This window comes from Salmo salar, chromosome 08, assembly GCF_965601325.2.
Source record: "Salmo salar chromosome 08, fSalSal1, whole genome shotgun sequence".
In the NCBI taxonomy this organism is placed as follows: Eukaryota; Metazoa; Chordata; class Actinopteri; order Salmoniformes; family Salmonidae; genus Salmo; species Salmo salar.
Window position 1 is genome coordinate 2,097,501 of NC_138298.1, and position 20,000 is coordinate 2,117,500.

Consider the following 20,000-nt stretch of genomic DNA (forward strand, 5'->3'; position numbering starts at 1 on the left):
TGTTTTCAATTAGCATCTGCCTTGTATTTATAAGACAAACAAGAATATTGTTGCTGAATGCAGCTTGTGTGTGCTTTGTGCTCCTTTGCCCTGTTCAAATGATGAAAGGAAATAAAGTTTGTATTTTATCCAACTACCTGTGCTAAAAAGTGATGGGAACAGTGTTTGTAATTTCTTCTACTTTTTCAGTGACACAAAGTTCAAGCTGCTTATCTAATTGGTGAAAATGCAATGTCTGTTTATCACACTCACTTTGACTATATATGTTGTAGCAAGAGATTGTTTCTCGCTTACGGCCATACCAGCCTGGGTACGCCCGATCTCGTCTGATCTCGGAAGCTAAGCAGGGTCGGGCCTGGTTAGTACTTGGATGGGAGACCGCCTGGGAATACCAGGTGCTGTAAGCATTTTGTCCACGAGGGTGTGCTCTTGCACTATTTCATCAGCAACACTGCCTTGTATTAAGCATTTAATGATGAATTGACTAAATGTCTGTTTTATCAGACTCACTTTGACTATATATGTTGTAGCAAGAGATTGTTTCTCGCTTACGGCCATACCAGCCTGGGTACGCCCGATCTCGTCTGATCTCGGAAGCTAAGCAGGGTCGGGCCTGGTTAGTACTTGGATGGGAGACCGCCTGGGAATACCAGGTGCTGTAAGCATTTTGTCCACGAGGGTGTGCCCCTGCACTATTTCATCAGCAACACTGCCTTGTAGTAAGCATTTAATGATGAATTGACTAAATGCAGCTTCCTGCCTTTTTAATAGGATCAAATTTCCTTGTGTTTTCAATTAGCATCTGCCTTGTATTTATAAGACAAACAAGAATATTGTTGCTGAATGCAGCTTGTGTGTGCTTTGTGCTCCTTTGCCCTGTTCAAATGATGAAAGGAAATAAAGTTTGTATTTTATCCAACTACCTGTGCTAAAAAGTGATGGGAACAGTGTTTGTAATTTCTTCTACTTTTTCAGTGACACAAAGTTCAAGCTGCTTATCTAATTGGTGAAAATGCAATGTCTGTTTATCACACTCACTTTGACTATATATGTTGTAGCAAGAGATTGTTTCTCGCTTACGGCCATACCAGCCTGGGTACGCCCGATCTCGTCTGATCTCGGAAGCTAAGCAGGGTCGGGCCTGGTTAGTACTTGGATGGGAGACCGCCTGGGAATACCAGGTGCTGTAAGCATTTTGTCCACGAGGGTGTGCCCCTGCACTATTTCATCAGCAACACTGCCTTGTAGTAAGCATTTAATGATGAATTGACTAAATGCAGCTTCCTGCCTTTTTAATAGGATCAAATTTCCTTGTGTTTTCAATTAGCATCTGCCTTGTATTTATAAGACAAACAAGAATATTGTTGCTGAATGCAGCTTGTGTGTGCTTTGTGCTCCTTTGCCCTGTTCAAATGATGAAAGGAAATAAAGTTTGTATTTTATCCAACTACCTGTGCTAAAAAGTGATGGGAACAGTGTTTGTAATTTCTTCTACTTTTTCAGTGACACAAAGTTCAAGCTGCTTATCTAATTGGTGAAAATGCAATGTCTGTTTATCACACTCACTTTGACTATATATGTTGTAGCAAGAGATTGTTTCTCGCTTACGGCCATACCAGCCTGGGTACGCCCGATCTCGTCTGATCTCGGAAGCTAAGCAGGGTCGGGCCTGGTTAGTACTTGGATGGGAGACCGCCTGGGAATACCAGGTGCTGTAAGCATTTTGTCCACGAGGGTGTGCTCTTGCACTATTTCATCAGCAACACTGCCTTGTATTAAGCATTTAATGATGAATTGACTAAATGTCTGTTTTATCAGACTCACTTTGACTATATATGTTGTAGCAAGAGATTGTTTCTCGCTTACGGCCATACCAGCCTGGGTACGCCCGATCTCGTCTGATCTCGGAAGCTAAGCAGGGTCGGGCCTGGTTAGTACTTGGATGGGAGACCGCCTGGGAATACCAGGTGCTGTAAGCATTTTGTCCACGAGGGTGTGCCCCTGCACTATTTCATCAGCAACACTGCCTTGTAGTAAGCATTTAATGATGAATTGACTAAATGCAGCTTCCTGCCTTTTTAATAGGATCAAATTTCCTTGTGTTTTCAATTAGCATCTGCCTTGTATTTATAAGACAAACAAGAATATTGTTGCTGAATGCAGCTTGTGTGTGCTTTGTGCTCCTTTGCCCTGTTCAAATGATGAAAGGAAATAAAGTTTGTATTTTATCCAACTACCTGTGCTAAAAAGTGATGGGAACAGTGTTTGTAATTTCTTCTACTTTTTCAGTGACACAAAGTTCAAGCTGCTTATCTAATTGGTGAAAATGCAATGTCTGTTTATCACACTCACTTTGACTATATATGTTGTAGCAAGAGATTGTTTCTCGCTTACGGCCATACCAGCCTGGGTACGCCCGATCTCGTCTGATCTCGGAAGCTAAGCAGGGTCGGGCCTGGTTAGTACTTGGATGGGAGACCGCCTGGGAATACCAGGTGCTGTAAGCATTTTGTCCACGAGGGTGTGCTCTTGCACTATTTCATCAGCAACACTGCCTTGTATTAAGCATTTAATGATGAATTGACTAAATGTCTGTTTTATCAGACTCACTTTGACTATATATGTTGTAGCAAGAGATTGTTTCTCGCTTACGGCCATACCAGCCTGGGTACGCCCGATCTCGTCTGATCTCGGAAGCTAAGCAGGGTCGGGCCTGGTTAGTACTTGGATGGGAGACCGCCTGGGAATACCAGGTGCTGTAAGCATTTTGTCCACGAGGGTGTGCCCCTGCACTATTTCATCAGCAACACTGCCTTGTAGTAAGCATTTAATGATGAATTGACTAAATGCAGCTTCCTGCCTTTTTAATAGGATCAAATTTCCTTGTGTTTTCAATTAGCATCTGCCTTGTATTTATAAGACAAACAAGAATATTGTTGCTGAATGCAGCTTGTGTGTGCTTTGTGCTCCTTTGCCCTGTTCAAATGATGAAAGGAAATAAAGTTTGTATTTTATCCAACTACCTGTGCTAAAAAGTGATGGGAACAGTGTTTGTAATTTCTTCTACTTTTTCAGTGACACAAAGTTCAAGCTGCTTATCTAATTGGTGAAAATGCAATGTCTGTTTATCACACTCACTTTGACTATATATGTTGTAGCAAGAGATTGTTTCTCGCTTACGGCCATACCAGCCTGGGTACGCCCGATCTCGTCTGATCTCGGAAGCTAAGCAGGGTCAGGCCTGGTTAGTACTTGGATGGGAGACCGCCTGGGAATACCAGGTGCTGTAAGCATTTTGTCCACGAGGGTGTGCCCCTGCACTATTTCATCAGCAACACTGCCTTGTAGTAAGCATTTAATGATGAATTGACTAAATGCAGCTTCCTGCCTTTTTAATAGGATCAAATTTCCTTGTGTTTTCAATTAGCATCTGCCTTGTATTTATAAGACAAACAAGAATATTGTTGCTGAATGCAGCTTGTGTGTGCTTTGTGCTCCTTTGCCCTGTTCAAATGATGAAAGGAAATAAAGTTTGTATTTTATCCAACTACCTGTGCTAAAAAGTGATGGGAACAGTGTTTGTAATTTCTTCTACTTTTTCAGTGACACAAAGTTCAAGCTGCTTATCTAATTGGTGAAAATGCAATGTCTGTTTATCACACTCACTTTGACTATATATGTTGTAGCAAGAGATTGTTTCTCGCTTACGGCCATACCAGCCTGGGTACGCCCGATCTCGTCTGATCTCGGAAGCTAAGCAGGGTCGGGCCTGGTTAGTACTTGGATGGGAGACCGCCTGGGAATACCAGGTGCTGTAAGCATTTTGTCCACGAGGGTGTGCCCCTGCACTATTTCATCAGCAACACTGCCTTGTAGTAAGCATTTAATGATGAATTGACTAAATGCAGCTTCCTGCCTTTTTAATAGGATCAAATTTCCTTGTGTTTTCAATTAGCATCTGCCTTGTATTTATAAGACAAACAAGAATATTGTTGCTGAATGCAGCTTGTGTGTGCTTTGTGCTCCTTTGCCCTGTTCAAATGATGAAAGGAAATAAAGTTTGTATTTTATCCAACTACCTGTGGTAAAAAGTGATGGGAACAGTGTTTGTAATTTCTTCTACTTTTTCAGTGACACAAAGTTCAAGCTGCTTATCTAATTGGTGAAAATGCAATGTCTGTTTATCACACTCACTTTGACTATATATGTTGTAGCAAGAGATTGTTTCTCGCTTACGGCCATACCAGCCTGGGTACGCCCGATCTCGTCTGATCTCGGAAGCTAAGCAGGGTCGGGCCTGGTTAGTACTTGGATGGGAGACCGCCTGGGAATACCAGGTGCTGTAAGCATTTTGTCCACGAGGGTGTGCCCCTGCACTATTTCATCAGCAACACTGCCTTGTAGTAAGCATTTAATGATGAATTGACTAAATGCAGCTTCCTGCCTTTTTAATAGGATCAAATTTCCTTGTGTTTTCAATTAGCATCTGCCTTGTATTTATAAGACAAACAAGAATATTGTTGCTGAATGCAGCTTGTGTGTGCTTTGTGCTCCTTTGCCCAGTTCAAATGATGAAAGGAAATAAAGTTTGTATTTTATCCAACTACCTGTGGTAAAAAGTGATGGGAACAGTGTTTGTAATTTCTTCTACTTTTTCAGTGACACAAAGTTCAAGCTGCTTATCTAATTGGTGAAAATGCAATGTCTGTTTATCACACTCACTTTGACTATATATGTTGTAGCAAGAGATTGTTTCTCGCTTACGGCCATACCAGCCTGGGTACGCCCGATCTCGTCTGATCTCGGAAGCTAAGCAGGGTCGGGCCTGGTTAGTACTTGGATGGGAGACCGCCTGGGAATACCAGGTGCTGTAAGCATTTTGTCCACGAGGGTGTGCCCCTGCACTATTTCATCAGCAACACTGCCTTGTAGTAAGCATTTAATGATGAATTGACTAAATGCAGCTTCCTGCCTTTTTAATAGGATCAAATTTCCTTGTGTTTTCAATTAGCATCTGCCTTGTATTTATAAGACAAACAAGAATATTGTTGCTGAATGCAGCTTGTGTGTGCTTTGTGCTCCTTTGCCCTGTTCAAATGATGAAAGGAAATAAAGTTTGTATTTTATCCAACTACCTGTGCTAAAAAGTGATGGGAACAGTGTTTGTAATTTCTTCTACTTTTTCAGTGACACAAAGTTCAAGCTGCTTATCTAATTGGTGAAAATGCAATGTCTGTTTATCACACTCACTTTGACTATATATGTTGTAGCAAGAGATTGTTTCTCGCTTACGGCCATACCAGCCTGGGTACGCCCGATCTCGTCTGATCTCGGAAGCTAAGCAGGGTCGGGCCTGGTTAGTACTTGGATGGGAGACCGCCTGGGAATACCAGGTGCTGTAAGCATTTTGTCCACGAGGGTGTGCTCTTGCACTATTTCATCAGCAACACTGCCTTGTATTAAGCATTTAATGATGAATTGACTAAATGTCTGTTTTATCAGACTCACTTTGACTATATATGTTGTAGCAAGAGATTGTTTCTCGCTTACGGCCATACCAGCCTGGGTACGCCCGATCTCGTCTGATCTCGGAAGCTAAGCAGGGTCGGGCCTGGTTAGTACTTGGATGGGAGACCGCCTGGGAATACCAGGTGCTGTAAGCATTTTGTCCACGAGGGTGTGCCCCTGCACTATTTCATCAGCAACACTGCCTTGTAGTAAGCATTTAATGATGAATTGACTAAATGCAGCTTCCTGCCTTTTTAATAGGATCAAATTTCCTTGTGTTTTCAATTAGCATCTGCCTTGTATTTATAAGACAAACAAGAATATTGTTGCTGAATGCAGCTTGTGTGTGCTTTGTGCTCCTTTGCCCTGTTCAAATGATGAAAGGAAATAAAGTTTGTATTTTATCCAACTACCTGTGGTAAAAAGTGATGGGAACAGTGTTTGTAATTTCTTCTACTTTTTCAGTGACACAAAGTTCAAGCTGCTTATCTAATTGGTGAAAATGCAATGTCTGTTTATCACACTCACTTTGACTATATATGTTGTAGCAAGAGATTGTTTCTCGCTTACGGCCATACCAGCCTGGGTACGCCCGATCTCGTCTGATCTCGGAAGCTAAGCAGGGTCGGGCCTGGTTAGTACTTGGATGGGAGACCGCCTGGGAATACCAGGTGCTGTAAGCATTTTGTCCACGAGGGTGTGCCCCTGCACTATTTCATCAGCAACACTGCCTTGTAGTAAGCATTTAATGATGAATTGACTAAATGCAGCTTCCTGCCTTTTTAATAGGATCAAATTTCCTTGTGTTTTCAATTAGCATCTGCCTTGTATTTATAAGACAAACAAGAATATTGTTGCTGAATGCAGCTTGTGTGTGCTTTGTGCTCCTTTGCCCTGTTCAAATGATGAAAGGAAATAAAGTTTGTATTTTATCCAACTACCTGTGCTAAAAAGTGATGGGAACAGTGTTTGTAATTTCTTCTACTTTTTCAGTGACACAAAGTTCAAGCTGCTTATCTAATTGGTGAAAATGCAATGTCTGTTTATCACACTCACTTTGACTATATATGTTGTAGCAAGAGATTGTTTCTCGCTTACGGCCATACCAGCCTGGGTACGCCCGATCTCGTCTGATCTCGGAAGCTAAGCAGGGTCGGGCCTGGTTAGTACTTGGATGGGAGACCGCCTGGGAATACCAGGTGCTGTAAGCATTTTGTCCACGAGGGTGTGCTCTTGCACTATTTCATCAGCAACACTGCCTTGTATTAAGCATTTAATGATGAATTGACTAAATGTCTGTTTTATCAGACTCACTTTGACTATATATGTTGTAGCAAGAGATTGTTTCTCGCTTACGGCCATACCAGCCTGGGTACGCCCGATCTCGTCTGATCTCGGAAGCTAAGCAGGGTCGGGCCTGGTTAGTACTTGGATGGGAGACCGCCTGGGAATACCAGGTGCTGTAAGCATTTTGTCCACGAGGGTGTGCCCCTGCACTATTTCATCAGCAACACTGCCTTGTAGTAAGCATTTAATGATGAATTGACTAAATGCAGCTTCCTGCCTTTTTAATAGGATCAAATTTCCTTGTGTTTTCAATTAGCATCTGCCTTGTATTTATAAGACAAACAAGAATATTGTTGCTGAATGCAGCTTGTGTGTGCTTTGTGCTCCTTTGCCCTGTTCAAATGATGAAAGGAAATAAAGTTTGTATTTTATCCAACTACCTGTGCTAAAAAGTGATGGGAACAGTGTTTGTAATTTCTTCTACTTTTTCAGTGACACAAAGTTCAAGCTGCTTATCTAATTGGTGAAAATGCAATGTCTGTTTATCACACTCACTTTGACTATATATGTTGTAGCAAGAGATTGTTTCTCGCTTACGGCCATACCAGCCTGGGTACGCCCGATCTCGTCTGATCTCGGAAGCTAAGCAGGGTCGGGCCTGGTTAGTACTTGGATGGGAGACCGCCTGGGAATACCAGGTGCTGTAAGCATTTTGTCCACGAGGGTGTGCTCTTGCACTATTTCATCAGCAACACTGCCTTGTATTAAGCATTTAATGATGAATTGACTAAATGTCTGTTTTATCAGACTCACTTTGACTATATATGTTGTAGCAAGAGATTGTTTCTCGCTTACGGCCATACCAGCCTGGGTACGCCCGATCTCGTCTGATCTCGGAAGTTAAGCAGGGTCGGGCCTGGTTAGTACTTGGATGGGAGACCGCCTGGGAATACCAGGTGCTGTAAGCATTTTGTCCACGAGGGTGTGCCCCTGCACTATTTCATCAGCAACACTGCCTTGTAGTAAGCATTTAATGATGAATTGACTAAATGCAGCTTCCTGCCTTTTTAATAGGATCAAATTTCCTTGTGTTTTCAATTAGCATCTGCCTTGTATTTATAAGACAAACAAGAATATTGTTGCTGAATGCAGCTTGTGTGTGCTTTGTGCTCCTTTGCCCTGTTCAAATGATGAAAGGAAATAAAGTTTGTATTTTATCCAACTACCTGTGGTAAAAAGTGATGGGAACAGTGTTTGTAATTTCTTCTACTTTTTCAGTGACACAAAGTTCAAGCTGCTTATCTAATTGGTGAAAATGCAATGTCTGTTTATCACACTCACTTTGACTATATATGTTGTAGCAAGAGATTGTTTCTCGCTTACGGCCATACCAGCCTGGGTACGCCCGATCTCGTCTGATCTCGGAAGCTAAGCAGGGTCGGGCCTGGTTAGTACTTGGATGGGAGACCGCCTGGGAATACCAGGTGCTGTAAGCATTTTGTCCACGAGGGTGTGCCCCTGCACTATTTCATCAGCAACACTGCCTTGTAGTAAGCATTTAATGATGAATTGACTAAATGCAGCTTCCTGCCTTTTTAATAGGATCAAATTTCCTTGTGTTTTCAATTAGCATCTGCCTTGTATTTATAAGACAAACAAGAATATTGTTGCTGAATGCAGCTTGTGTGTGCTTTGTGCTCCTTTGCCCTGTTCAAATGATGAAAGGAAATAAAGTTTGTATTTTATCCAACTACCTGTGCTAAAAAGTGATGGGAACAGTGTTTGTAATTTCTTCTACTTTTTCAGTGACACAAAGTTCAAGCTGCTTATCTAATTGGTGAAAATGCAATGTCTGTTTATCACACTCACTTTGACTATATATGTTGTAGCAAGAGATTGTTTCTCGCTTACGGCCATACCAGCCTGGGTACGCCCGATCTCGTCTGATCTCGGAAGCTAAGCAGGGTCGGGCCTGGTTAGTACTTGGATGGGAGACCGCCTGGGAATACCAGGTGCTGTAAGCATTTTGTCCACGAGGGTGTGCTCTTGCACTATTTCATCAGCAACACTGCCTTGTATTAAGCATTTAATGATGAATTGACTAAATGTCTGTTTTATCAGACTCACTTTGACTATATATGTTGTAGCAAGAGATTGTTTCTCGCTTACGGCCATACCAGCCTGGGTACGCCCGATCTCGTCTGATCTCGGAAGCTAAGCAGGGTCGGGCCTGGTTAGTACTTGGATGGGAGACCGCCTGGGAATACCAGGTGCTGTAAGCATTTTGTCCACGAGGGTGTGCCCCTGCACTATTTCATCAGCAACACTGCCTTGTAGTAAGCATTTAATGATGAATTGACTAAATGCAGCTTCCTGCCTTTTTAATAGGATCAAATTTCCTTGTGTTTTCAATTAGCATCTGCCTTGTATTTATAAGACAAACAAGAATATTGTTGCTGAATGCAGCTTGTGTGTGCTTTGTGCTCCTTTGCCCTGTTCAAATGATGAAAGGAAATAAAGTTTGTATTTTATCCAACTACCTGTGCTAAAAAGTGATGGGAACAGTGTTTGTAATTTCTTCTACTTTTTCAGTGACACAAAGTTCAAGCTGCTTATCTAATTGGTGAAAATGCAATGTCTGTTTATCACACTCACTTTGACTATATATGTTGTAGCAAGAGATTGTTTCTCGCTTACGGCCATACCAGCCTGGGTACGCCCGATCTCGTCTGATCTCGGAAGCTAAGCAGGGTCGGGCCTGGTTAGTACTTGGATGGGAGACCGCCTGGGAATACCAGGTGCTGTAAGCATTTTGTCCACGAGGGTGTGCTCTTGCACTATTTCATCAGCAACACTGCCTTGTATTAAGCATTTAATGATGAATTGACTAAATGTCTGTTTTATCAGACTCACTTTGACTATATATGTTGTAGCAAGAGATTGTTTCTCGCTTACGGCCATACCAGCCTGGGTACGCCCGATCTCGTCTGATCTCGGAAGTTAAGCAGGGTCGGGCCTGGTTAGTACTTGGATGGGAGACCGCCTGGGAATACCAGGTGCTGTAAGCATTTTGTCCACGAGGGTGTGCCCCTGCACTATTTCATCAGCAACACTGCCTTGTAGTAAGCATTTAATGATGAATTGACTAAATGCAGCTTCCTGCCTTTTTAATAGGATCAAATTTCCTTGTGTTTTCAATTAGCATCTGCCTTGTATTTATAAGACAAACAAGAATATTGTTGCTGAATGCAGCTTGTGTGTGCTTTGTGCTCCTTTGCCCTGTTCAAATGATGAAAGGAAATAAAGTTTGTATTTTATCCAACTACCTGTGGTAAAAAGTGATGGGAACAGTGTTTGTAATTTCTTCTACTTTTTCAGTGACACAAAGTTCAAGCTGCTTATCTAATTGGTGAAAATGCAATGTCTGTTTATCACACTCACTTTGACTATATATGTTGTAGCAAGAGATTGTTTCTCGCTTACGGCCATACCAGCCTGGGTACGCCCGATCTCGTCTGATCTCGGAAGCTAAGCAGGGTCGGGCCTGGTTAGTACTTGGATGGGAGACCGCCTGGGAATACCAGGTGCTGTAAGCATTTTGTCCACGAGGGTGTGCCCCTGCACTATTTCATCAGCAACACTGCCTTGTAGTAAGCATTTAATGATGAATTGACTAAATGCAGCTTCCTGCCTTTTTAATAGGATCAAATTTCCTTGTGTTTTCAATTAGCATCTGCCTTGTATTTATAAGACAAACAAGAATATTGTTGCTGAATGCAGCTTGTGTGTGCTTTGTGCTCCTTTGCCCTGTTCAAATGATGAAAGGAAATAAAGTTTGTATTTTATCCAACTACCTGTGCTAAAAAGTGATGGGAACAGTGTTTGTAATTTCTTCTACTTTTTCAGTGACACAAAGTTCAAGCTGCTTATCTAATTGGTGAAAATGCAATGTCTGTTTATCACACTCACTTTGACTATATATGTTGTAGCAAGAGATTGTTTCTCGCTTACGGCCATACCAGCCTGGGTACGCCCGATCTCGTCTGATCTCGGAAGCTAAGCAGGGTCGGGCCTGGTTAGTACTTGGATGGGAGACCGCCTGGGAATACCAGGTGCTGTAAGCATTTTGTCCACGAGGGTGTGCTCTTGCACTATTTCATCAGCAACACTGCCTTGTATTAAGCATTTAATGATGAATTGACTAAATGTCTGTTTTATCAGACTCACTTTGACTATATATGTTGTAGCAAGAGATTGTTTCTCGCTTACGGCCATACCAGCCTGGGTACGCCCGATCTCGTCTGATCTCGGAAGCTAAGCAGGGTCGGGCCTGGTTAGTACTTGGATGGGAGACCGCCTGGGAATACCAGGTGCTGTAAGCATTTTGTCCACGAGGGTGTGCCCCTGCACTATTTCATCAGCAACACTGCCTTGTAGTAAGCATTTAATGATGAATTGACTAAATGCAGCTTCCTGCCTTTTTAATAGGATCAAATTTCCTTGTGTTTTCAATTAGCATCTGCCTTGTATTTATAAGACAAACAAGAATATTGTTGCTGAATGCAGCTTGTGTGTGCTTTGTGCTCCTTTGCCCTGTTCAAATGATGAAAGGAAATAAAGTTTGTATTTTATCCAACTACCTGTGCTAAAAAGTGATGGGAACAGTGTTTGTAATTTCTTCTACTTTTTCAGTGACACAAAGTTCAAGCTGCTTATCTAATTGGTGAAAATGCAATGTCTGTTTATCACACTCACTTTGACTATATATGTTGTAGCAAGAGATTGTTTCTCGCTTACGGCCATACCAGCCTGGGTACGCCCGATCTCGTCTGATCTCGGAAGCTAAGCAGGGTCGGGCCTGGTTAGTACTTGGATGGGAGACCGCCTGGGAATACCAGGTGCTGTAAGCATTTTGTCCACGAGGGTGTGCTCTTGCACTATTTCATCAGCAACACTGCCTTGTATTAAGCATTTAATGATGAATTGACTAAATGTCTGTTTTATCAGACTCACTTTGACTATATATGTTGTAGCAAGAGATTGTTTCTCGCTTACGGCCATACCAGCCTGGGTACGCCCGATCTCGTCTGATCTCGGAAGCTAAGCAGGGTCGGGCCTGGTTAGTACTTGGATGGGAGACCGCCTGGGAATACCAGGTGCTGTAAGCATTTTGTCCACGAGGGTGTGCCCCTGCACTATTTCATCAGCAACACTGCCTTGTAGTAAGCATTTAATGATGAATTGACTAAATGCAGCTTCCTGCCTTTTTAATAGGATCAAATTTCCTTGTGTTTTCAATTAGCATCTGCCTTGTATTTATAAGACAAACAAGAATATTGTTGCTGAATGCAGCTTGTGTGTGCTTTGTGCTCCTTTGCCCTGTTCAAATGATGAAAGGAAATAAAGTTTGTATTTTATCCAACTACCTGTGCTAAAAAGTGATGGGAACAGTGTTTGTAATTTCTTCTACTTTTTCAGTGACACAAAGTTCAAGCTGCTTATCTAATTGGTGAAAATGCAATGTCTGTTTATCACACTCACTTTGACTATATATGTTGTAGCAAGAGATTGTTTCTCGCTTACGGCCATACCAGCCTGGGTACGCCCGATCTCGTCTGATCTCGGAAGCTAAGCAGGGTCAGGCCTGGTTAGTACTTGGATGGGAGACCGCCTGGGAATACCAGGTGCTGTAAGCATTTTGTCCACGAGGGTGTGCCCCTGCACTATTTCATCAGCAACACTGCCTTGTAGTAAGCATTTAATGATGAATTGACTAAATGCAGCTTCCTGCCTTTTTAATAGGATCAAATTTCCTTGTGTTTTCAATTAGCATCTGCCTTGTATTTATAAGACAAACAAGAATATTGTTGCTGAATGCAGCTTGTGTGTGCTTTGTGCTCCTTTGCCCTGTTCAAATGATGAAAGGAAATAAAGTTTGTATTTTATCCAACTACCTGTGGTAAAAAGTGATGGGAACAGTGTTTGTAATTTCTTCTACTTTTTCAGTGACACAAAGTTCAAGCTGCTTATCTAATTGGTGAAAATGCAATGTCTGTTTATCACACTCACTTTGACTATATATGTTGTAGCAAGAGATTGTTTCTCGCTTACGGCCATACCAGCCTGGGTACGCCCGATCTCGTCTGATCTCGGAAGCTAAGCAGGGTCGGGCCTGGTTAGTACTTGGATGGGAGACCGCCTGGGAATACCAGGTGCTGTAAGCATTTTGTCCACGAGGGTGTGCCCCTGCACTATTTCATCAGCAACACTGCCTTGTAGTAAGCATTTAATGATGAATTGACTAAATGCAGCTTCCTGCCTTTTTAATAGGATCAAATTTCCTTGTGTTTTCAATTAGCATCTGCCTTGTATTTATAAGACAAACAAGAATATTGTTGCTGAATGCAGCTTGTGTGTGCTTTGTGCTCCTTTGCCCTGTTCAAATGATGAAAGGAAATAAAGTTTGTATTTTATCCAACTACCTGTGGTAAAAAGTGATGGGAACAGTGTTTGTAATTTCTTCTACTTTTTCAGTGACACAAAGTTCAAGCTGCTTATCTAATTGGTGAAAATGCAATGTCTGTTTATCACACTCACTTTGACTATATATGTTGTAGCAAGAGATTGTTTCTCGCTTACGGCCATACCAGCCTGGGTACGCCCGATCTCGTCTGATCTCGGAAGCTAAGCAGGGTCGGGCCTGGTTAGTACTTGGATGGGAGACCGCCTGGGAATACCAGGTGCTGTAAGCATTTTGTCCACGAGGGTGTGCCCCTGCACTATTTCATCAGCAACACTGCCTTGTAGTAAGCATTTAATGATGAATTGACTAAATGCAGCTTCCTGCCTTTTTAATAGGATCAAATTTCCTTGTGTTTTCAATTAGCATCTGCCTTGTATTTATAAGACAAACAAGAATATTGTTGCTGAATGCAGCTTGTGTGTGCTTTGTGCTCCTTTGCCCTGTTCAAATGATGAAAGGAAATAAAGTTTGTATTTTATCCAACTACCTGTGGTAAAAAGTGATGGGAACAGTGTTTGTAATTTCTTCTACTTTTTCAGTGACACAAAGTTCAAGCTGCTTATCTAATTGGTGAAAATGCAATGTCTGTTTATCACACTCACTTTGACTATATATGTTGTAGCAAGAGATTGTTTCTCGCTTACGGCCATACCAGCCTGGGTACGCCCGATCTCGTCTGATCTCGGAAGCTAAGCAGGGTCGGGCCTGGTTAGTACTTGGATGGGAGACCGCCTGGGAATACCAGGTGCTGTAAGCATTTTGTCCACGAGGGTGTGCCCCTGCACTATTTCATCAGCAACACTGCCTTGTAGTAAGCATTTAATGATGAATTGACTAAATGCAGCTTCCTGCCTTTTTAATAGGATCAAATTTCCTTGTGTTTTCAATTAGCATCTGCCTTGTATTTATAAGACAAACAAGAATATTGTTGCTGAATGCAGCTTGTGTGTGCTTTGTGCTCCTTTGCCCTGTTCAAATGATGAAAGGAAATAAAGTTTGTATTTTATCCAACTACCTGTGCTAAAAAGTGATGGGAACAGTGTTTGTAATTTCTTCTACTTTTTCAGTGACACAAAGTTCAAGCTGCTTATCTAATTGGTGAAAATGCAATGTCTGTTTATCACACTCACTTTGACTATATATGTTGTAGCAAGAGATTGTTTCTCGCTTACGGCCATACCAGCCTGGGTACGCCCGATCTCGTCTGATCTCGGAAGCTAAGCAGGGTCGGGCCTGGTTAGTACTTGGATGGGAGACCGCCTGGGAATACCAGGTGCTGTAAGCATTTTGTCCACGAGGGTGTGCTCTTGCACTATTTCATCAGCAACACTGCCTTGTATTAAGCATTTAATGATGAATTGACTAAATGTCTGTTTTATCAGACTCACTTTGACTATATATGTTGTAGCAAGAGATTGTTTCTCGCTTACGGCCATACCAGCCTGGGTACGCCCGATCTCGTCTGATCTCGGAAGCTAAGCAGGGTCGGGCCTGGTTAGTACTTGGATGGGAGACCGCCTGGGAATACCAGGTGCTGTAAGCATTTTGTGCACGAGGGTGTGCCCCTGCACTATTTCATCAGCAACACTGCCTTGTAGTAAGCATTTAATGATGAATTGACTAAATGCAGCTTCCTGCCTTTTTAATAGGATCAAATTTCCTTGTGTTTTCAATTAGCATCTGCCTTGTATTTATAAGACAAACAAGAATATTGTTGCTGAATGCAGCTTGTGTGTGCTTTGTGCTCCTTTGCCCTGTTCAAATGATGAAAGGAAATAAAGTTTGTATTTTATCCAACTACCTGTGCTAAAAAGTGATGGGAACAGTGTTTGTAATTTCTTCTACTTTTTCAGTGACACAAAGTTCAAGCTGCTTATCTAATTGGTGAAAATGCAATGTCTGTTTATCACACTCACTTTGACTATATATGTTGTAGCAAGAGATTGTTTCTCGCTTACGGCCATACCAGCCTGGGTACGCCCGATCTCGTCTGATCTCGGAAGCTAAGCAGGGTCGGGCCTGGTTAGTACTTGGATGGGAGACCGCCTGGGAATACCAGGTGCTGTAAGCATTTTGTCCACGAGGGTGTGCTCTTGCACTATTTCATCAGCAACACTGCCTTGTATTAAGCATTTAATGATGAATTGACTAAATGTCTGTTTTATCAGACTCACTTTGACTATATATGTTGTAGCAAGAGATTGTTTCTCGCTTACGGCCATACCAGCCTGGGTACGCCCGATCTCGTCTGATCTCGGAAGCTAAGCAGGGTCGGGCCTGGTTAGTACTTGGATGGGAGACCGCCTGGGAATACCAGGTGCTGTAAGCATTTTGTCCACGAGGGTGTGCCCCTGCACTATTTCATCAGCAACACTGCCTTGTAGTAAGCATTTAATGATGAATTGACTAAATGCAGCTTCCTGCCTTTTTAATAGGATCAAATTTCCTTGTGTTTTCAATTAGCATCTGCCTTGTATTTATAAGACAAACAAGAATATTGTTGCTGAATGCAGCTTGTGTGTGCTTTGTGCTCCTTTGCCCTGTTCAAATGATGAAAGGAAATAAAGTTTGTATTTTATCCAACTACCTGTGCTAAAAAGTGATGGGAACAGTGTTTGTAATTTCTTCTACTTTTTCAGTGACACAAAGTTCAAGCTGCTTATCTAATTGGTGAAAATGCAATGTCTGTTTATCACACTCACTTTGACTATATATGTTGTAGCAAGAGATTGGTTCTCGCTTACGGCCATACCAGCCTGGGTACGCCCGATCTCGTCTGATCTCGGAAGCTAAGCAGGGTCAGGCCTGGTTAGTACTTGGATGGGAGACCGCCTGGGAATACCAGGTGCTGTAAGCATTTTGTCCACGAGGGTGTGCCCCTGCACTATTTCATCAGCAACACTGCCTTGTAGTAAGCATTTAATGATGAATTGACTAAATGCAGCTTCCTGCCTTTTTAATAGGATCAAATTTCCTTGTGTTTTCAATTAGCATCTGCCTTGTATTTATAAGACAAACAAGAATATTGTTGCTGAATGCAGCTTGTGTGTGCTTTGTGCTCCTTTGCCCTGTTCAAATGATGAAAGGAAATAAAGTTTGTATTTTATCCAACTACCTGTGGTAAAAAGTGATGGGAACAGTGTTTGTAATTTCTTCTACTTTTTCAGTGACACAAAGTTCAAGCTGCTTATCTAATTGGTGAAAATGCAATGTCTGTTTATCACACTCACTTTGACTATATATGTTGTAGCAAGAGATTGTTTCTCGCTTACGGCCATACCAGCCTGGGTACGCCCGATCTCGTCTGATCTCGGAAGCTAAGCAGGGTCGGGCCTGGTTAGTACTTGGATGGGAGACCGCCTGGGAATACCAGGTGCTGTAAGCATTTTGTCCACGAGGGTGTGCCCCTGCACTATTTCATCAGCAACACTGCCTTGTAGTAAGCATTTAATGATGAATTGACTAAATGCAGCTTCCTGCCTTTTTAATAGGATCAAATTTCCTTGTGTTTTCAATTAGCATCTGCCTTGTATTTATAAGACAAACAAGAATATTGTTGCTGAATGCAGCTTGTGTGTGCTTTGTGCTCCTTTGCCCTGTTCAAATGATGAAAGGAAATAAAGTTTGTATTTTATCCAACTACCTGTGCTAAAAAGTGATGGGAACAGTGTTTGTAATTTCTTCTACTTTTTCAGTGACACAAAGTTCAAGCTGCTTATCTAATTGGTGAAAATGCAATGTCTGTTTATCACACTCACTTTGACTATATATGTTGTAGCAAGAGATTGTTTCTCGCTTACGGCCATACCAGCCTGGGTACGCCCGATCTCGTCTGATCTCGGAAGCTAAGCAGGGTCGGGCCTGGTTAGTACTTGGATGGGAGACCGCCTGGGAATACCAGGTGCTGTAAGCATTTTGTGCACGAGGGTGTGCCCCTGCACTATTTCATCAGCAACACTGCCTTGTAGTAAGCATTTAATGATGAATTGACTAAATGCAGCTTCCTGCCTTTTTAATAGGATCAAATTTCCTTGTGTTTTCAATTAGCATCTGCCTTGTATTTATAAGACAAACAAGAATATTGTTGCTGAATGCAGCTTGTGTGTGCTTTGTGCTCCTTTGCCCTGTTCAAATGATGAAAGGAAATAAAGTTTGTATTTTATCCAACTACCTGTGCTAAAAAGTGATGGGAACAGTGTTTGTAATTTCTTCTACTTTTTCAGTGACACAAAGTTCAAGCTGCTTATCTAATTGGTGAAAATGCAATGTCTGTTTATCACACTCACTTTGACTATATATGTTGTAGCAAGAGATTGTTTCTCGCTTACGGCCATACCAGCCTGGGTACGCCCGATCTCGTCTGATCTCGGAAGCTAAGCAGGGTCGGGCCTGGTTAGTACTTGGATGGGAGACCGCCTGGGAATACCAGGTGCTGTAAGCATTTTGTCCACGAGGGTGTGCTCTTGCACTATTTCATCAGCAACACTGCCTTGTATTAAGCATTTAATGATGAATTGACTAAATGTCTGTTTTATCAGACTCACTTTGACTATATATGTTGTAGCAAGAGATTGTTTCTCGCTTACGGCCATACCAGCCTGGGTACGCCCGATCTCGTCTGATCTCGGAAGCTAAGCAGGGTCGGGCCTGGTTAGTACTTGGATGGGAGACCGCCTGGGAATACCAGGTGCTGTAAGCATTTTGTCCACGAGGGTGTGCCCCTGCACTATTTCATCAGCAACACTGCCTTGTAGTAAGCATTTAATGATGAATTGACTAAATGCAGCTTCCTGCCTTTTTAATAGGATCAAATTTCCTTGTGTTTTCAATTAGCATCTGCCTTGTATTTATAAGACAAACAAGAATATTGTTGCTGAATGCAGCTTGTGTGTGCTTTGTGCTCCTTTGCCCTGTTCAAATGATGAAAGGAAATAAAGTTTGTATTTTATCCAACTACCTGTGCTAAAAAGTGATGGGAACAGTGTTTGTAATTTCTTCTACTTTTTCAGTGACACAAAGTTCAAGCTGCTTATCTAATTGGTGAAAATGCAATGTCTGTTTATCACACTCACTTTGACTATATATGTTGTAGCAAGAGATTGGTTCTCGCTTACGGCCATACCAGCCTGGGTACGCCCGATCTCGTCTGATCTCGGAAGCTAAGCAGGGTCAGGCCTGGTTAGTACTTGGATGGGAGACCGCCTGGGAATACCAGGTGCTGTAAGCATTTTGTCCACGAGGGTGTGCCCCTGCACTATTTCATCAGCAACACTGCCTTGTAGTAAGCATTTAATGATGAATTGACTAAATGCAGCTTCCTGCCTTTTTAATAGGATCAAATTTCCTTGTGTTTTCAATTAGCATCTGCCTTGTATTTATAAGACAAACAAGAATATTGTTGCTGAATGCAGCTTGTGTGTGCTTTGTGCTCCTTTGCCCTGTTCAAATGATGAAAGGAAATAAAGTTTGTATTTTATCCAACTACCTGTGCTAAAAAGTGATGGGAACAGTGTTTGTAATTTCTTCTACTTTTTCAGTGACACAAAGTTCAAGCTGCTTATCTAATTGGTGAAAATGCAATGTCTGTTTATCACACTCACTTTGACTATATATGTTGTAGCAAGAGATTGTTTCTCGCTTACGGCCATACCAGCCTGGGTACGCCCGATCTCGTCTGATCTCGGAAGCTAAGCAGGGTCGGGCCTGGTTAGTACTTGGATGGGAGACCGCCTGGGAATACCAGGTGCTGTAAGCATTTTGTCCACGAGGGTGTGCCCCTGCACTATTTCATCAGCAACACTGCCTTGTAGTAAGCATTTAATGATGAATTGACTAAATGCAGCTTCCTGCCTTTTTAATAGGATCAAATTTCCTTGTGTTTTCAATTAGCATCTGCCTTGTATTTATAAGACAAACAAGAATATTGTTGCTGAATGCAGCTTGTGTGTGCTTTGTGCTCCTTTGCCCTGTTCAAATGATGAAAGGAAATAAAGTTTGTATTTTATCCAACTACCTGTGCTAAAAAGTGATGGGAACAGTGTTTGTAATTTCTTCTACTTTTTCAGTGACACAAAGTTCAAGCTGCTTATCTAATTGGTGAAAATGCAATGTCTGTTTATCACACTCACTTTGACTATATATGTTGTAGCAAGAGATTGTTTCTCGCTTACGGCCATACCAGCCTGGGTACGCCCGATCTCGTCTGATCTCGGAAGCTAAGCAGGGTCGGGCCTGGTTAGTACTTGGATGGGAGACCGCCTGGGAATACCAGGTGCTGTAAGCATTTTGTCCACGAGGGTGTGCTCTTGCACTATTTCATCAGCAACACTGCCTTGTATTAAGCATTTAATGATGAATTGACTAAATGTCTGTTTTATCAGACTCACTTTGACTATATATGTTGTAGCAAGAGATTGTTTCTCGCTTACGGCCATACCAGCCTGGGTACGCCCGATCTCGTCTGATCTCGGAAGCTAAGCAGGGTCGGGCCTGGTTAGTACTTGGATGGGAGACCGCCTGGGAATACCAGGTGCTGTAAGCATTTTGTCCACGAGGGTGTGCCCCTGCACTATTTCATCAGCAACACTGCCTTGTAGTAAGCATTTAATGATGAATTGACTAAATGCAGCTTCCTGCCTTTTTAATAGGATCAAATTTCCTTGTGTTTTCAATTAGCATCTGC

At 42.2% G+C, this 20,000-nt stretch overlaps 45 non-coding genes across 45 annotated transcripts; all 45 read left to right on the forward strand.

The window, feature by feature from the left end:
• Positions 1-288: 288 nt before the first annotated feature.
• Positions 289-407, forward strand: LOC145854934 (5S ribosomal RNA). Its single transcript, XR_014375821.1, has one exon. It is a non-coding gene; the product is annotated as a 5S ribosomal RNA (ribosomal RNA).
• Positions 408-546: 139 nt separating this feature from the next.
• On the forward strand, positions 547-665 carry LOC145854936 (5S ribosomal RNA). The gene has a single exon (XR_014375823.1). It is a non-coding gene; the product is annotated as a 5S ribosomal RNA (ribosomal RNA).
• Positions 666-1,074: 409 nt separating this feature from the next.
• On the forward strand, positions 1,075-1,193 carry LOC145854937 (5S ribosomal RNA). Its single transcript, XR_014375824.1, has one exon. It is a non-coding gene; the product is annotated as a 5S ribosomal RNA (ribosomal RNA).
• A 409-nt stretch (positions 1,194-1,602) lies between these two features.
• On the forward strand, positions 1,603-1,721 carry LOC145854938 (5S ribosomal RNA). Its single transcript, XR_014375825.1, has one exon. It is a non-coding gene; the product is annotated as a 5S ribosomal RNA (ribosomal RNA).
• A 139-nt stretch (positions 1,722-1,860) lies between these two features.
• Positions 1,861-1,979, forward strand: LOC145854939 (5S ribosomal RNA). The gene has a single exon (XR_014375826.1). It is a non-coding gene; the product is annotated as a 5S ribosomal RNA (ribosomal RNA).
• Positions 1,980-2,388: 409 nt separating this feature from the next.
• On the forward strand, positions 2,389-2,507 carry LOC145854940 (5S ribosomal RNA). Its single transcript, XR_014375827.1, has one exon. It is a non-coding gene; the product is annotated as a 5S ribosomal RNA (ribosomal RNA).
• Positions 2,508-2,646: 139 nt separating this feature from the next.
• LOC145854941 (5S ribosomal RNA) lies at positions 2,647-2,765 on the forward strand. The gene has a single exon (XR_014375828.1). It is a non-coding gene; the product is annotated as a 5S ribosomal RNA (ribosomal RNA).
• A 409-nt stretch (positions 2,766-3,174) lies between these two features.
• On the forward strand, positions 3,175-3,293 carry LOC145885356 (5S ribosomal RNA). The gene has a single exon (XR_014396937.1). It is a non-coding gene; the product is annotated as a 5S ribosomal RNA (ribosomal RNA).
• A 409-nt stretch (positions 3,294-3,702) lies between these two features.
• LOC145854942 (5S ribosomal RNA) lies at positions 3,703-3,821 on the forward strand. Its single transcript, XR_014375829.1, has one exon. It is a non-coding gene; the product is annotated as a 5S ribosomal RNA (ribosomal RNA).
• Positions 3,822-4,230: 409 nt separating this feature from the next.
• LOC145854943 (5S ribosomal RNA) lies at positions 4,231-4,349 on the forward strand. The gene has a single exon (XR_014375830.1). It is a non-coding gene; the product is annotated as a 5S ribosomal RNA (ribosomal RNA).
• A 409-nt stretch (positions 4,350-4,758) lies between these two features.
• LOC145854944 (5S ribosomal RNA) lies at positions 4,759-4,877 on the forward strand. The gene has a single exon (XR_014375831.1). It is a non-coding gene; the product is annotated as a 5S ribosomal RNA (ribosomal RNA).
• Positions 4,878-5,286: 409 nt separating this feature from the next.
• On the forward strand, positions 5,287-5,405 carry LOC145854945 (5S ribosomal RNA). The gene has a single exon (XR_014375832.1). It is a non-coding gene; the product is annotated as a 5S ribosomal RNA (ribosomal RNA).
• A 139-nt stretch (positions 5,406-5,544) lies between these two features.
• On the forward strand, positions 5,545-5,663 carry LOC145854947 (5S ribosomal RNA). Its single transcript, XR_014375834.1, has one exon. It is a non-coding gene; the product is annotated as a 5S ribosomal RNA (ribosomal RNA).
• A 409-nt stretch (positions 5,664-6,072) lies between these two features.
• LOC145854948 (5S ribosomal RNA) lies at positions 6,073-6,191 on the forward strand. The gene has a single exon (XR_014375835.1). It is a non-coding gene; the product is annotated as a 5S ribosomal RNA (ribosomal RNA).
• A 409-nt stretch (positions 6,192-6,600) lies between these two features.
• On the forward strand, positions 6,601-6,719 carry LOC145854949 (5S ribosomal RNA). The gene has a single exon (XR_014375836.1). It is a non-coding gene; the product is annotated as a 5S ribosomal RNA (ribosomal RNA).
• A 139-nt stretch (positions 6,720-6,858) lies between these two features.
• Positions 6,859-6,977, forward strand: LOC145854950 (5S ribosomal RNA). The gene has a single exon (XR_014375837.1). It is a non-coding gene; the product is annotated as a 5S ribosomal RNA (ribosomal RNA).
• A 409-nt stretch (positions 6,978-7,386) lies between these two features.
• Positions 7,387-7,505, forward strand: LOC145854951 (5S ribosomal RNA). Its single transcript, XR_014375838.1, has one exon. It is a non-coding gene; the product is annotated as a 5S ribosomal RNA (ribosomal RNA).
• Positions 7,506-7,644: 139 nt separating this feature from the next.
• LOC145855244 (5S ribosomal RNA) lies at positions 7,645-7,763 on the forward strand. Its single transcript, XR_014376131.1, has one exon. It is a non-coding gene; the product is annotated as a 5S ribosomal RNA (ribosomal RNA).
• A 409-nt stretch (positions 7,764-8,172) lies between these two features.
• On the forward strand, positions 8,173-8,291 carry LOC145854953 (5S ribosomal RNA). Its single transcript, XR_014375840.1, has one exon. It is a non-coding gene; the product is annotated as a 5S ribosomal RNA (ribosomal RNA).
• A 409-nt stretch (positions 8,292-8,700) lies between these two features.
• Positions 8,701-8,819, forward strand: LOC145854954 (5S ribosomal RNA). Its single transcript, XR_014375841.1, has one exon. It is a non-coding gene; the product is annotated as a 5S ribosomal RNA (ribosomal RNA).
• A 139-nt stretch (positions 8,820-8,958) lies between these two features.
• LOC145854955 (5S ribosomal RNA) lies at positions 8,959-9,077 on the forward strand. Its single transcript, XR_014375842.1, has one exon. It is a non-coding gene; the product is annotated as a 5S ribosomal RNA (ribosomal RNA).
• Positions 9,078-9,486: 409 nt separating this feature from the next.
• Positions 9,487-9,605, forward strand: LOC145854956 (5S ribosomal RNA). Its single transcript, XR_014375843.1, has one exon. It is a non-coding gene; the product is annotated as a 5S ribosomal RNA (ribosomal RNA).
• Positions 9,606-9,744: 139 nt separating this feature from the next.
• Positions 9,745-9,863, forward strand: LOC145855255 (5S ribosomal RNA). The gene has a single exon (XR_014376142.1). It is a non-coding gene; the product is annotated as a 5S ribosomal RNA (ribosomal RNA).
• A 409-nt stretch (positions 9,864-10,272) lies between these two features.
• LOC145854957 (5S ribosomal RNA) lies at positions 10,273-10,391 on the forward strand. Its single transcript, XR_014375844.1, has one exon. It is a non-coding gene; the product is annotated as a 5S ribosomal RNA (ribosomal RNA).
• A 409-nt stretch (positions 10,392-10,800) lies between these two features.
• On the forward strand, positions 10,801-10,919 carry LOC145854959 (5S ribosomal RNA). Its single transcript, XR_014375846.1, has one exon. It is a non-coding gene; the product is annotated as a 5S ribosomal RNA (ribosomal RNA).
• Positions 10,920-11,058: 139 nt separating this feature from the next.
• On the forward strand, positions 11,059-11,177 carry LOC145854960 (5S ribosomal RNA). The gene has a single exon (XR_014375847.1). It is a non-coding gene; the product is annotated as a 5S ribosomal RNA (ribosomal RNA).
• A 409-nt stretch (positions 11,178-11,586) lies between these two features.
• LOC145854961 (5S ribosomal RNA) lies at positions 11,587-11,705 on the forward strand. The gene has a single exon (XR_014375848.1). It is a non-coding gene; the product is annotated as a 5S ribosomal RNA (ribosomal RNA).
• Positions 11,706-11,844: 139 nt separating this feature from the next.
• On the forward strand, positions 11,845-11,963 carry LOC145854962 (5S ribosomal RNA). Its single transcript, XR_014375849.1, has one exon. It is a non-coding gene; the product is annotated as a 5S ribosomal RNA (ribosomal RNA).
• Positions 11,964-12,372: 409 nt separating this feature from the next.
• Positions 12,373-12,491, forward strand: LOC145885358 (5S ribosomal RNA). The gene has a single exon (XR_014396939.1). It is a non-coding gene; the product is annotated as a 5S ribosomal RNA (ribosomal RNA).
• Positions 12,492-12,900: 409 nt separating this feature from the next.
• On the forward strand, positions 12,901-13,019 carry LOC145854963 (5S ribosomal RNA). Its single transcript, XR_014375850.1, has one exon. It is a non-coding gene; the product is annotated as a 5S ribosomal RNA (ribosomal RNA).
• A 409-nt stretch (positions 13,020-13,428) lies between these two features.
• Positions 13,429-13,547, forward strand: LOC145854964 (5S ribosomal RNA). Its single transcript, XR_014375851.1, has one exon. It is a non-coding gene; the product is annotated as a 5S ribosomal RNA (ribosomal RNA).
• Positions 13,548-13,956: 409 nt separating this feature from the next.
• Positions 13,957-14,075, forward strand: LOC145854965 (5S ribosomal RNA). Its single transcript, XR_014375852.1, has one exon. It is a non-coding gene; the product is annotated as a 5S ribosomal RNA (ribosomal RNA).
• A 409-nt stretch (positions 14,076-14,484) lies between these two features.
• On the forward strand, positions 14,485-14,603 carry LOC145854966 (5S ribosomal RNA). The gene has a single exon (XR_014375853.1). It is a non-coding gene; the product is annotated as a 5S ribosomal RNA (ribosomal RNA).
• A 139-nt stretch (positions 14,604-14,742) lies between these two features.
• Positions 14,743-14,861, forward strand: LOC145854967 (5S ribosomal RNA). Its single transcript, XR_014375854.1, has one exon. It is a non-coding gene; the product is annotated as a 5S ribosomal RNA (ribosomal RNA).
• A 409-nt stretch (positions 14,862-15,270) lies between these two features.
• LOC145854968 (5S ribosomal RNA) lies at positions 15,271-15,389 on the forward strand. Its single transcript, XR_014375855.1, has one exon. It is a non-coding gene; the product is annotated as a 5S ribosomal RNA (ribosomal RNA).
• A 139-nt stretch (positions 15,390-15,528) lies between these two features.
• Positions 15,529-15,647, forward strand: LOC145854970 (5S ribosomal RNA). Its single transcript, XR_014375857.1, has one exon. It is a non-coding gene; the product is annotated as a 5S ribosomal RNA (ribosomal RNA).
• A 409-nt stretch (positions 15,648-16,056) lies between these two features.
• Positions 16,057-16,175, forward strand: LOC145885359 (5S ribosomal RNA). The gene has a single exon (XR_014396940.1). It is a non-coding gene; the product is annotated as a 5S ribosomal RNA (ribosomal RNA).
• Positions 16,176-16,584: 409 nt separating this feature from the next.
• LOC145854971 (5S ribosomal RNA) lies at positions 16,585-16,703 on the forward strand. Its single transcript, XR_014375858.1, has one exon. It is a non-coding gene; the product is annotated as a 5S ribosomal RNA (ribosomal RNA).
• A 409-nt stretch (positions 16,704-17,112) lies between these two features.
• Positions 17,113-17,231, forward strand: LOC145854972 (5S ribosomal RNA). The gene has a single exon (XR_014375859.1). It is a non-coding gene; the product is annotated as a 5S ribosomal RNA (ribosomal RNA).
• A 409-nt stretch (positions 17,232-17,640) lies between these two features.
• LOC145854973 (5S ribosomal RNA) lies at positions 17,641-17,759 on the forward strand. The gene has a single exon (XR_014375860.1). It is a non-coding gene; the product is annotated as a 5S ribosomal RNA (ribosomal RNA).
• Positions 17,760-17,898: 139 nt separating this feature from the next.
• LOC145854974 (5S ribosomal RNA) lies at positions 17,899-18,017 on the forward strand. Its single transcript, XR_014375861.1, has one exon. It is a non-coding gene; the product is annotated as a 5S ribosomal RNA (ribosomal RNA).
• Positions 18,018-18,426: 409 nt separating this feature from the next.
• Positions 18,427-18,545, forward strand: LOC145885360 (5S ribosomal RNA). Its single transcript, XR_014396941.1, has one exon. It is a non-coding gene; the product is annotated as a 5S ribosomal RNA (ribosomal RNA).
• Positions 18,546-18,954: 409 nt separating this feature from the next.
• Positions 18,955-19,073, forward strand: LOC145854975 (5S ribosomal RNA). Its single transcript, XR_014375862.1, has one exon. It is a non-coding gene; the product is annotated as a 5S ribosomal RNA (ribosomal RNA).
• Positions 19,074-19,482: 409 nt separating this feature from the next.
• On the forward strand, positions 19,483-19,601 carry LOC145854976 (5S ribosomal RNA). The gene has a single exon (XR_014375863.1). It is a non-coding gene; the product is annotated as a 5S ribosomal RNA (ribosomal RNA).
• Positions 19,602-19,740: 139 nt separating this feature from the next.
• Positions 19,741-19,859, forward strand: LOC145854977 (5S ribosomal RNA). Its single transcript, XR_014375864.1, has one exon. It is a non-coding gene; the product is annotated as a 5S ribosomal RNA (ribosomal RNA).
• Positions 19,860-20,000: the final 141 nt, after the last annotated feature.